The sequence below is a fragment of the Theobroma cacao genome, chromosome 1, assembly GCF_053813885.1.
Source record: "Theobroma cacao isolate CCN51 chromosome 1, ASM5381388v1, whole genome shotgun sequence".
In the NCBI taxonomy this organism is placed as follows: domain Eukaryota; kingdom Viridiplantae; phylum Streptophyta; class Magnoliopsida; order Malvales; family Malvaceae; genus Theobroma; species Theobroma cacao.
The window spans coordinates 8,549,779-8,563,069 of NC_142639.1; the positions used below are offsets into that span (position 1 = coordinate 8,549,779).

A 13,291-nucleotide genomic window follows, 5' to 3' on the forward strand; every position below is an offset into this window, starting at 1 on the left:
TCTATTTCCTGATTGTTAAGATGGAACTTGAGGCCGTCACTTGTGCTCACGCAAGAGGTTCACTTACTGAATGATTTGCATGGGATGGTTTATGGAGGCAATAAACAAATGAAGGGAAAGACGATTGTTAGGAACATCTTGGGTGAAATACATATATCTCCCTTTAATTTGAGTAATGCCCGTTTGTCCTTGCTGAAAACCGTAACGAGGTGATGGAGTCGCTTAAAAAGGTCGAGTTTATATGCTGAATTTCAGTGATGTTGCATCAAGGGGAATGTTAAATCTGTTATTGTTGTCTGGGGACAAAACCAGTGTTCCTCTTCTTCATTGTGTCCGCCACTAACCAAAAAATTGGTCAAATGTTCATGGGGAAGCCTACAAGTGTGCAGATTATGTTGCTAATCCGAGTGCAATTTTGGATGTTGATTTTGATGTTTTGCAAAAGCCTGTAAGGCGATGCTTGGGCTGGGGCTTTTCCCTACGGCATGAATATGTCTTGAGTTGTGTTTGGTTCCTTTGTATAATTTTGGGAACTTTGTATGAAAGACTTCATTTGTTTTATCTATTAAAAATGGACAAGAGCCTTCGCAGTCCGTTAGCTGTAGAAGCGTTGATGAGTCCCAGCTATTCTCTCAAGTTTGTGGGTCCAGTTTAGTACTGAGCGGGCTTAAGCATAACTTTAAGGGTGGAGTTACTCCAACTCGATCAACTAATTTTATTAATAAACATCATACCTTTATTAAATTTTAATTTTAAAATATATTTAAAAGTTAATAAATTTATAAAAATAAATATTATAGTATTTTAATAATTAAATTAGAGTTAAATAGATGATTGAACTGGACTCAATATGGTTTTAATTAAAGCAGCTCAATAAATTTAACCCAACTCATGATCACCTCTAATTAATTGCCACGTGTTTCCAATTGATATTTAATAGTTAAGTTAACATCTAAACAAATATAGTAAACGAAAATTTTAGTTATAAGTTAAAAGTTTAAGACAAATACGTAACATTGGACGAATTCGATCTGCAATCTAAATTTCAGGGGTCTAAATATGTTTGTATTGCACTTTTAGTGAAGAGAGGTTGATTGAATTGTTTACTTTAAGATCATGGAAGTTTATTTGAAACCATGATTAACAATTTTTCATAAAATAATTGTGTTCCAGATATTAAAAAATTGTATATATTTACGAAATGAGGTGTATATATATATAACTAATCCTATTTATAATCTAACTCTATCTAAATCACAATATTGTAGCATCAATCTAACTAGATATTGTAATCTAACTAAGTAATAATAGTGCATTACAACTCTAATTAACTATATAATTTATGTATTTATCTTAATATTTTACGACATCAAAATTTATGAACAGAAAAAATGAAAAACCATCAGCATTTCATATAAATTTCAAAAGTTGATGTGCATAAATTGTTATCTTCAATCAAAATAAAAATGTTTGATCAATTAATAAATTAATATATAGCACCCGATCATTTAATTTATGTGTTGATGTATGTTCGAATCCCCTTTCTTTTTATTAGAAAAAAAACTCTATATATAATATATAGGACGCTATAATTTATTATCATAGCCAACATATAATAGTCGGTTATTAGAAACTTACATTATGTTTAATAAGAGAAAAACGCAAATTAACAAACTAACATATAACTTAAAAAATCCAACACATTCAATTAAATCCAGTTAAGGTGAGACTTGAATCGGAGCTGCAAAGGTTCCAGGTTTGGAGTTTGGAACTTTGGATGTGCACTTGGCAATAAAATCCTTGATTTGCAGAACTAGCAGGGAAGCCTCCGCCAAATGTGGGAAAACATAAAAACCATGGATCATGTTAGGGTGCTCCACCAAGCTCGCCTCTATTCCGGATTTCCTTAACCACGTGTAGTACCTCCTCTGCCAATCCTTCAAGGGGTCAAACCCACCCACCACCACCATCGTCTTTGGAAAATCCAAGCCCGATATGTCCTCGGCGTTGGGACCGCTCACATTCGCCGCACCATGATCTCGGTTCGATCCCTCGGGCAAAAATGCCTTCCAACACCAATCTGTTCTCGGCACAGACACCAGCAACGACGGCCCCCCTAGCTGGAACTCCGCTTCCGTTCTCTCCTCTCCTCCGAAAAACGGTTGTATGGAGATCAGTCCGATTACCTTCATTGTGCGAAGCTCAGTCCGGCAAGCCCCGACAGCTACGTGGTGAGCCAGGTTGGCTCCTGCGCTGTCTCCAGCGAAGAAGCAGCGTGATAGGTCGGCGTTTTTGGGTAAGACTGTGGCGCTGTTTTCGTCAAGGAACTTAAGAACGTCGAATCCGTCTTGGTATTGCGAAGGGTAGCGGTGTTCAGGAGCAAGACGGTAGTTGACGGAGATGACGATAGCGGGGAGGTTGAAGGCGAACTTACGACAAAGCATGGCGTAGGGAAGCGACGCGGGACTCAGAAAGCTGAAGCCGCCTCCATGGAAGAAAATGAGAACAGGAAGGAGTTGATTGATGGAGGGAGAGTAGAGACGGAACCAGAGGTCGCGGGTAGCATCAAGGGAGATGTCAGTGGAGGAGACAGAATTGGCGGGCTTGGGAGGGGTCTGGTAGTCCAGGAAGTTGATAAGACGGCGGTTGCTAGTGCCGTTAGGACGACAGACATTGTCGATGAGGGTGGAGACGATTGAGACGGGGAGCCTGACTGTCCATGGGAGTGATGGCCTTGCAATTTTATGTTGCTGGGAATCAGATTGAGAAAGGCTAATGCTTTCTTTCATTCTTTTGGTTAGGACTAGAAATAAGAATATATAGTTTTAGATTGTAAATGATGGAATACCAATGGGCAACATTTACGAAGCAACCAACACACATGCATATATTGAAGCCGCTAAGTTTGAAAATAGTTCTTTTTATAATTTTAATTATTTTTAATAAAAAAAATTAATTTCTTATAAAATTATTTTTAATAAAATTGACTCATATGTTTAGGTTCACGTCTCAAAATGACTCATTTCTTTTGAATTTTTCTCGTCAGATCATTTATTTTTGGAGTATTCCTTATTAGAAAGAAAAACGTTTAAGCATTTTGAACATTTTGAAGTAATTTTTGATACACGAAGAAAAATTTTTGAGCGTTTTGAACATTTTTAAGTGTTTTGGAATATTTTTGATACACGAAGAAAAACCTTTAAGTATTTTGAACATTCTTCGTCAAGTAGACATATTTGTTAATTATATTGTTAAATGGAATATGGTGTATCGTTTGAAGTTGTTATTTTTGTTAAATAAAATTCAGTAGTTTTGGTGGTTTTTAGGTATTTCGTAATTGATTTTTGAACATTGTGTGACTAATTTTTAGGTATTACGTTATTAATTTTTAGACATTACGTGACTAATTTTTAGGTATTGCGTAATTAATTTTTAGGCATTATGTGACTAGTTTTTAAGCATTACGTGACTAGTTGATATGGTATTGCGTGATTGGTTAATATGACATTACGTGACTAGTTGATATGGTATTGCGTGATTGGTTAATATGACATTACGTGACTAGTTGATAAGCATTGCATGACTAGTTAGTAAGGTATTGTGTGACTTAGGCATTGCTTAAAAATTAGTCACGTAATGTTTGAAAATCAGTCACGTATTGATTAAGTCACGTAATGCCTAAAAACTAATCTCGCAATACTTAAAACCTAGTGACACAATGCCTAAAAACTAGTAATACAATATCTAATAACTAATTGATTTGCCTGCTCGCAACTAGGTTTAAGTTGTCAAAGTCATACAGTGTTGTAATGTACAGATATATTTAATCAATTTCAACTCCTCATTTTTGGATTTCTATGAATAAACCAATAAACCCAAGAACCTCAAGCACATATTTTTTTGTTTTTGCTAAGTCAAGAAATTGTGCATTGTATAAAAGAGAGATTAAAAAATTCCATAACCCTCTAAAAAAGACAAAATATAACCTTATCGGGAGGGCCTTGCTCACTCTTTTTGTGCAAAAAAAAAATATTCTCCATTTACAAAATACTCTCTGAGCAATTCTAACTCAAAATCTCATGAAAAGAAACAAAATTTTCGACAAGCATGCTTAATAATCATCTCAATCCCAAACATAACAAAAACCACTATAAAACCCATCAAGCATGCTTTAACGATTCCTTCTCCCTGAGCTCATCATCTTAACCAATTTGATTCAACTCATCAACATAGGCATCTCCATCGTAGCATACGTTTCAAAGTAAATCATCACCAGAAAGAATCCAGTTACCACATTCATCATACTAATTTTGAAATTTTTGTTTGGACGGTAGGAGAGAGAAAATTGAAACTATTTTAATTTGTTTGAAATTATTTAAAGGGCATTGTTGTTAAGTCATGCTAAAAATTAATTAAAAATAATTAAAATTATAATAAATGATATTTTTTAATTAGACTTATGAAAAAAGTTATATCTCACAATTTTTTTTAATCAATATATTGTTTTTTTAATTTAATAATAATGCATTAAATGAAAGTCATTTATTAATATAATATTTTGACTAACTTTAGTAAGTATCTATAAAGCACCCCATGAATAAAATATTTCAAATGAAAGCAGACCGAACCCATGCTCAAGTCGAGTCTTGAAATAGGACACCACAATTGGGTTGACCTTAGGTTCAGAGAAATATGCATGTTTTGTTCTGTACTATATTAATTCTTCTAGCCTTGTCCCTGTCCAGTTTCTATTCGCCTCTTCCTTTCCTTCTCCACCCCATCCTCCTAGAACAATCAGAAAATGTATTAATTTTCATTACCCTAGTAATAGTTATGCCATTTTTGTTGCTACTGTACTTTCTGCCTTTAAAAATATACTCTATATGTTATACGTTTGCAATTATTGCATACTCTACTGTACCCCTACAAATGATTTTCATTTCTCCTAATACTCTTAATTAGCCAAAGTCAAGTCTTGGGATATGACAAAAGATAATTACGAAAATGAAATGACATGAGCGGATGAGCATTTATCTCTCCTTTCTTCCAACGACAATTGGTCAATATATATATTAAGGTCTTGAAACAGGATCACATCACAGTTCCCATGTAGAATTGGAAGTCTAGTTGGGAAAAAGAGGTTAAGTGAGTAAGTTATACAATACCAAGAACGGGGCTAACCCCTTTGTTCCCATACACGAGTCTACGAATTCTAAGTCAATGACAATGATGGAGATTTATCTATGTTTTAGACACAGCAATCAACGTATAACGTCCCATCTTACTAAGCCTGCCCTGCCCTATTAATTGTCTTAGTAATTTGTTTGTCGTCCAATTACACTTACAGCCGAAGACCTTGGAGCTCACGTCTTCTCTGTGTCAATATCTGGGCACATGCTTTCCATCAATTCACTGTCATTTTTCCATAATTGAAACCTTTGCTTTCCCTTTCTTAGACATATCAAACTCTTTTTCTCTCTCTTGATTTGAATTTTTTTGCATTCCCATTATTTTTCTAATTTTTGGAATTTGAAATTCAGATCTGAAACTAAAATTATTTTAAAGATTTTTTTCTTAATAAATAAAAGTAAATTTATAAAAGAAACATCAATACAAACTTTAGCTCAAATGAGTAAACAAGAGACAAAGCAACAAAAGTAAGCCGTAACTCAACGAGAAATATTAATGAATCAAGTATAGTTGGAAAATAAAAATGAAAAAAAGATGTAGAGAAGAAGAAGCGTGTACCACGACTAAACAATAACAAGATCGGTTCAGAACAAACTAGGGAAAGACAATTGGCAATGAAAAGTAAATAGTCTTTAATTTCCCTAGAATTATACAGTTTGAGTGGATAGTAAAGTTTTAGGATAACAAATTCAGGGAAAGTGGAAACAAATAATTTTTTCTTTTTTGAAAATTGGAAAACAAACAATTGCATAGCATGTTCTAACCAAACAGTGAACTAGCGCACACACTAGGGTTTTTTTTTCAAAAATATTCATGTATAAGATGTTTTTGAAATTAGTTTTTTTTCATAATTTTAACTATTTTTAATTAAAAAAAATTAATTTTGAACACAATTACTCTTAATGAAACTAATCCATATGTTTGGGTTCGTACCTTAAACTGACCCATATGTTTGGGTCAAGTTTTTCATCATAGTAATTTCTCAGCTTTCCTTAATAGACCATTGAACTCGAAAGCATTCCTCGTCAGGTTAAGTTTTGAGCATTTTGAGCATTGATAAAAGCATTTTGGAGTTGTTTGAGCATAAAGGTAGACGTATTCGTTGATTATGTTATTAAACAGAATATGATGTGCTGTTTGAGTTGTTAATTTTGTTAAATGGAATTTGGTAGTATTGGTGGTTTTTGGGTCAAACATTGACAGGGCATGCATGACTGGTTTTAGGTATTGGGTTTAGGAGTTTTAAGCATTGTGCCACTTAGGGTTTGTGTGACTGTCTGATAAGAGATTGCGTGATCGATTTTTAGACATTGTATGATTGATTTTTAGTCATTGTGTGAATAATTTATAGGGCATTGCATGATTGGTTGATAGGTGTTGCGTGACTAATTTTTAGTCATTGCGTGGCTGGTTTGTAAGGCATTCCATGACTGATTTTTAGGCATTGCGTGATTGATTGATAGAGCATTGTGTGATTGATTTTTAGTCACTACATCACTGGTTTGTAAGGCATTGTATGACTAATTTTTAGGCATTATGTGACTTAGGCATTGTGTGACTGATTTTTCGGCATTACGTGACTAATTTTTAAGCATTGCGTGACTGCTTGATAAGGCATTGCATGACAGGTTGATAGAGCATTGCGTGACTAGTTGATAGGCATTGTGTGACTGATTTTTAGGCATTGCGTGATTGTTTGATAGGGCATTGCATGACTGTTTTCTAGTCATCGCTTGGATATTAATGCTTGTATTATGTAGTTGTTTTGTTACTTAATAAGGCATGCTTCACAGGTGCTTCATTTATTTTCTTTTATGTATGCAAAGATAGTAAAAACTAGTTCTTGTTTTTTTTTTTTTAATCTTCCTTGATCATATTTGCTAAATAGAAATGTTATCTATTTTCTGTTGCAAATGGCCAAAACAGAACAAGAGAACTTGGAAGCTTTACTTCGTGTTTCGAGGGATCAGTAGGGTTTCAATGCTAGCATTAACATCCACTGTAAGTGACTATAGCTGCATCACATACGCGAGGCATTGCAGAAAAAAAATGAGTTGGATGCAATAAAGAGAACATGCATCGGGAAGCTGATGGATGTTGAATCAGAAAAAAGTTTATTCTGTGCCAGTCTTGTGCACAACCTATTACTGCACAAAATCAATGAACCTAGGACCATCAAGGATGAGTTATGGTTTACCATAGGCAATATCAAGGCGCGCTTCTCAAAGCGTGAGTTTTTTCTAGTGACAAAACTCAATTCGACTCAAACCCTGATGTTATTTCCAATCCCTATGAGGCCATCCTCGGAGGAATTCACCAGAGATACCAGGGAGTGGAGAACCAGGTAAAGCTCCAAGATGTGTTGGATATGGTCAAGATAGGACAGTTTGATTAGGACAAAGACGCAACAAAGATGACTATTTTCTTAATCGTGAACAACATTTTATTCAGTTAAGGCTACAAATGATCGGTGACTCCGTGGCTGTTGTCGTTGGTCGAGAACATCGACTAATGGAATGTGTTCGCATGGGGTAATTATGTATGGAGTATAACCGTGGACTACATATCAAAGGGTTTCCAAGTTATACCAGTGAGAATGGATCAAAAGAAACGTTACCACTTATACGGATTTGAATGTGAGCTTCAAGTAGTGTGCCCTAAAGTTTTTCATTTTCCTTTTCATATAAGATTTTATTAGGTGATTATAATGTTTTACAATTTACTTACAATTTTGGACATTGAAGGCCATTCCTAATATCCAAAGCTTCATTAGATCTCAACATCAGTCTGAAGACATTTATCCATGAATGCTTAAATGGCATTGTGATGAGAGGTCCACAAGCTTCCACAAGCTAATTGTAGATTTAGAGAGTGAAAGTAAGGTGAGGAATGAAATGATACTATTTTTTTTTTTTTGTTGTAATATGTCAACTATCTTTCAACCTAAAGGCAATATATGTTTTAGTGCAATTGTGTGTATCAGGGACCTTAAAGCCAACTGCGAAAGAGACCTTAAAGGCATATTGAACCAACATTCATGTTCTTCTATCTTAGGGGAATCAATACTTTTCATTATGATAGTTAGGGTTGAGCAACATTCAGTCCCGAACAAAGGTAGAAGATCATCATGCAGTGCAAAGAGAAAATAGTTACATGACTCATTAAGTAGAGGCACATTACAGACGAAGAGGTCAATGCCCCTCTGCTGCTCTTGAGACTCTTGCTACTCAATCATTAGATGATGATCAGACGCGCAGCATGACACTACATCCTCAGATGCATACAGTCTTAACGTGTGAGTTGAAACGAATGAGGAAGTAGTGGAAAAAAAACCTATAGTCACTGCAACTAGAGATCTAGTGAGAGATGTAATCAAAACTGGAGATCTGTGTGTCTTGACTCTTGCCAATAACTTAGAACTCCACTCGATTGATTGCTTGCGTAGAAAAGTGACATGCTTCATTAAACAGTGTGTTCAACAAATTGATAGCCCAAAGGCTAAGAGACGTGGTCAAATTGAGGGCCTCCTTGTGTTGTTCATGAAACTAATGCTAGAACATGTCTCTAATGCACTTGATCAAAATGGTGATTGGCATTTTTCTTACTTGATTCAGACACGAGTTAATACACTCCGCAATGTTGCATGTCATGAGTTTATAGCGCTTTACAGGTGACCGTGCATGTGCCCATTTCTCAAGGCATAATTTCATAAAATGGTGGTAAGCATCCTTGCAAATCTATTTCAGTTGATTCATATGTTTGTTGAAATCGGCTACCCTGTAGCAATTGACTGCAAGTGTGAAAATCGTTGTAATGTCTTCGTGCTTGAACTTATTTTTTACATTTTTTCTCTAAGTGGTAATTGCATAGACTGTGGTGCTCATTGTGGTACACTTTTGCAATTGCATTCTTAATGCCACGATGCTGATAAAAAATAAACATTGTATTTTTAGGACAATCAATCACATGACGTAATGGGGTAAGAAACCACGACCACGACTCTTGTCCTCAATGTGGCCAACGCTGAATGCAACCAAATATATTTGCTCATTTGAGGCTTTACAGATAGTAACAAACAGAATACCTTGAATCTGCCTTTCCGATGTGTGGCATCGATAGCAACTATAGGTCGCATTACAGCCCTGAACCCCCAAACACAAGCATTGTATGCCTAAAAATAATATTTGAATTGTTGTGCTTGATTGGTGGCCACAATTGTGACTATATTGGGATTTTCACATTTCAACATATAGAAATACGAGGGTAGGAATTAAAATGACTCCTCAAATGGACTGAAAACAAGACTCTTTCCATACTCATTTGCTTGCCAAGCCTTACCATACAAGCATTGTAATCTCCACTTGCGATTCATCTCTTCCATTTTTTCCTTAGGTCTCTATGGTGTTACATTATTTCCTTACAGCTTGGAGGACATAAACTCACCAATTAACATTGTGCTCACTGTTCAGTACCCACCTTGCAAACTATTAACAGTATACGTGTGTACCTTATGGTACGTGCGAGCTTGTCAATAATCTCTGTTAAGCAACTTTCTTGCACGCATAGTGAACTTGCATGCCTTGTCTTTACAAGCAACCTTAAAACGAACGTGACATGACTTTTCAACTTTAATCTCGAAATGCTCTTTTAGTGCTTACATGTTTAAAGCTAGTTTCAATTTGGCCTTGGAATGAAACATTTTTCCTTGGTATAAGTGGTCATCGCTTGATTTGGATCGCTTAATCTGGATTCCTCGATGGCAATTGTTTGGAAAGAGATCATATCTACACCTGAAATAATCCATTGACGAGATATCCCAACACTTACCCTTTTTAGATCACTATCATCAGGAAAACAAATCATGTTGTCACCAATGATGGGGTTATTGTAAATAACGTCATCACACTAAACATCTTCTAAAACAATAGCAGTGGCATGCTCGATACTACCATCCATATGATTGTAATCCGAAATGTCATTGTCATCACCCTTGTCCTCCTCTAAACAATCATCATGCCCGTCAACATAATCATCATCATTCCAATCAGCAATGTCATCCTCTGCATAGTCATCGTGCATCTAATCAGAAGCATCGTCATCACTCACGACCGTTGCAGTGTCGTTTGAGAAAGGTAATGGATCCACTACAATTTTGGGCTTCAGTTGCATTTGTTGGCAAGAATGAAGTATTTGGTTCGATGCACATTCTAATCAAAATTGTGCAGACAGCATTTGGAAACACCTCATGTATGTATCGGGCTACTCAAACTCATGTGCATACGTCGATGGTGATTGCTATTGTTGTCAATTAGGGACTGTACGGTATGGTATGTCTGAAGTAGTATAAATCTGATTTCGGTGATTACTATATTGCATAGCTTGTTCATGTTGTATAACATTCGTATGTTGTTCCTTAATTGTCATAAACACTACAACTCCTCTCTTATCTCCTAAAATACTTGTTTAATCTTCATCATTCCTGATAACTGGGTGCGAAACCCCTGCGACATGACTGAGCAATGCATGTAGATTGATTTTATGATTTTTTTGAGTTTACCTCGACAACATCTTCAACTAGCTTCATTAGGCTCGAAAACTACAAATCACTCCCAACACCCCTCACTCGTGTCTCACAACTCCTGTTAGTGTCATCGACCCAACAGCCACCATATGTAATCATAAGCTTCAAATTTGGCACTCTACTGATATTTAACAGTCACGTAATGCCTAAAAACCAGACACACAATGATTAAGTCACGCAATGCTTAAAAGGTAGTCTTGTAATACCTAAGTCACGCAATACCTAAAAATCAGTTACGCAATACTTCAGTCATGCAATACCTAAAACCAGTCATGCAATGCCTAAGAACCAATCACGCAATACCTACAATCAGTCACGCAATGCCTAAGTTCTAGAAATGCAATGATTAAGTCACGCAATACCTACAAGCTAGTCTCGCAAAGCCTAAAAGCTAGTCTCACAATGCCTAAGTCACGCAATGCTTAAATATTAGTCTCATAATGCCTAAAAATCAATGACATAATGCCTAAAAACTAATAACGTAAAATTTAATAACTAATTGATTTGCTTGCTCACAACTAAATTTAAGTTGCCAAAGTCATACAGTGTTCTAATTTACAAATATGTCTAACCAATTTCAACCCCTCAACTTTGGGGTTCTATTCTATGAATATAAACCAATAAATCCAACAACCCAAAACACATACTTTGATGTCATCTTTGCTCTTTGGGATGGTGAGAGAGAATTAGATAGAGAGATAAATAGTAAGAGAGAAATGGAAATTTAATTTTGAAATTTTAGTCTAGAGGGCGGGATAGAGAAAATCAAGATCATTTAATTTGTCTGAAATTATTTAAAGGGTATTGTTATCAAATCATGCCAAAAATTGGGTAAGAACCAATCACACAATGCCTAAGAACTAGTTGTGCAATGCCTAAGTTCTAGAGATGCAATGATTAAGTCACGCAATGCCTAAAAGCTAGTCTCGCAATGCCTAAAAATTAGTCTCGTAATGCCTAAAAACTAATGACATAATGCCTAAAAACTAATAACGCAATACTTAAAAACTAATTGATTAGCTTGCTCACAACTAAGTTTAAGTTACCAAAGTCATACAATGTTCTAATATACAAATATGTCTAACAAATTTCAACCCCTCAACTTTGGGGTTTTATTTTAGGAATATAAACTAATAAATCCATCAACCCAAAACACATACTTTGATGTCATCTCTACTCTTTGGGATGGGGAGAGAGAACTAGATAGAGAGATAAACAGTATTTGGCAAGAGAAAAATGGGGATTTGATTTTGGAATTTTAGTCTAGAGGGCAAGACAGAGAAAGTCGGGATCATTTAATTTGTCTGAAATTGTTTAAAGGATATTGTTACCAAATCATGCCAAAAATTAGGTAAGAACTAGTCATGCAATGCCTAAGAACCAATCATGCAATACCTAAAACCAGTCACTCAATGTTTAAGTTATAGAGACGTAATGATTAAGTCACGCAATACTTAAAAGTTAGTATCGTAATGTCTAAGTCACGCAATGCTTAAAAATTAGTCTTGTAATGCCTAAAAATCAATGACACAATGCCTAAAACTAATAACGCAACACTTAATAACTAATTGATTTACCTGCTCACAGCTAAGTTTAAGTTGTCAAAGTCATACAATATTCTAGTTTACAAATATGTCTAGCCAATTTTAACCCCTCAACTTTGGGGTTTTATTCTATGAATATAAACTCATAAATCTAACAACCAAAAACACATACTTTGATGTCATCTCTACTTTTGGGATGGTGAGAGAGAACTAGATTCAAAGATAAACAATATTTGGCAAAAGAGAAATGGGGATTTAATTTTGGAATTTTAGTTTAGAGGGCAAGATAGAGAAAATCGGGACCATTTAATTTATCTAAAATTGTTTAGAGGGTATTGTTATCAAATCATGTCAAAAATTAAGTAAAAACCAATCATGAAATGCCTAAGAACCAGTCACGCAATACCTAAAACCAGTTACGCAATGCTTAAGCTCTAAAGATACAATGATTAAGTTATGCAATGCCTAAAAACTAATCTTGTAATGCCGAAGTCACGATGCCTAAAAATTAGTATCGTAATACCTAAAAATCAATGACACAATACCTAAAAACTAATAACGCAACCTTTAATAAGTAATTGATTGGCTTGCTCACAGTTAAGTTTAAGTTACCAAAGTCATACAGTATTCTAATTTACAAATATGTCTAACCAATGTCAACCCCTCAACTTTGGGGTTCTATTCTATGAATATAAACCAATAAATCTAACAACCCAAAACACATACTTTGATGTCATCTATGCTCTTTGGGATGGTTAAAGAGAACTAGATAGAGAGATAAACAATATTTGGTAAGAGAGAAATGGAGATTTAATTTTAGAATTTTAGTTTGGAGGGTGGGATAGAGAAAACTGGGACCACTTAATTTGTCTGAAATTGTTTAAAGAATATTGTTATCAAATCATGCTAAAAAATGGGTAAAAACAGTTAAAATTATAATGAAGGATATTTTTGAATTGAGCTTATAAAGAGGGTT

General features: G+C 35.0%; 1 pseudogene; it reads right to left on the bottom strand.

The window, feature by feature from the left end:
* Window positions 1-1,634: 1,634 nt before the first annotated feature.
* LOC18611998 (putative carboxylesterase 18 pseudogene) lies at window positions 1,635-2,789 on the bottom strand (annotated as a pseudogene).
* Window positions 2,790-13,291: the final 10,502 nt, after the last annotated feature.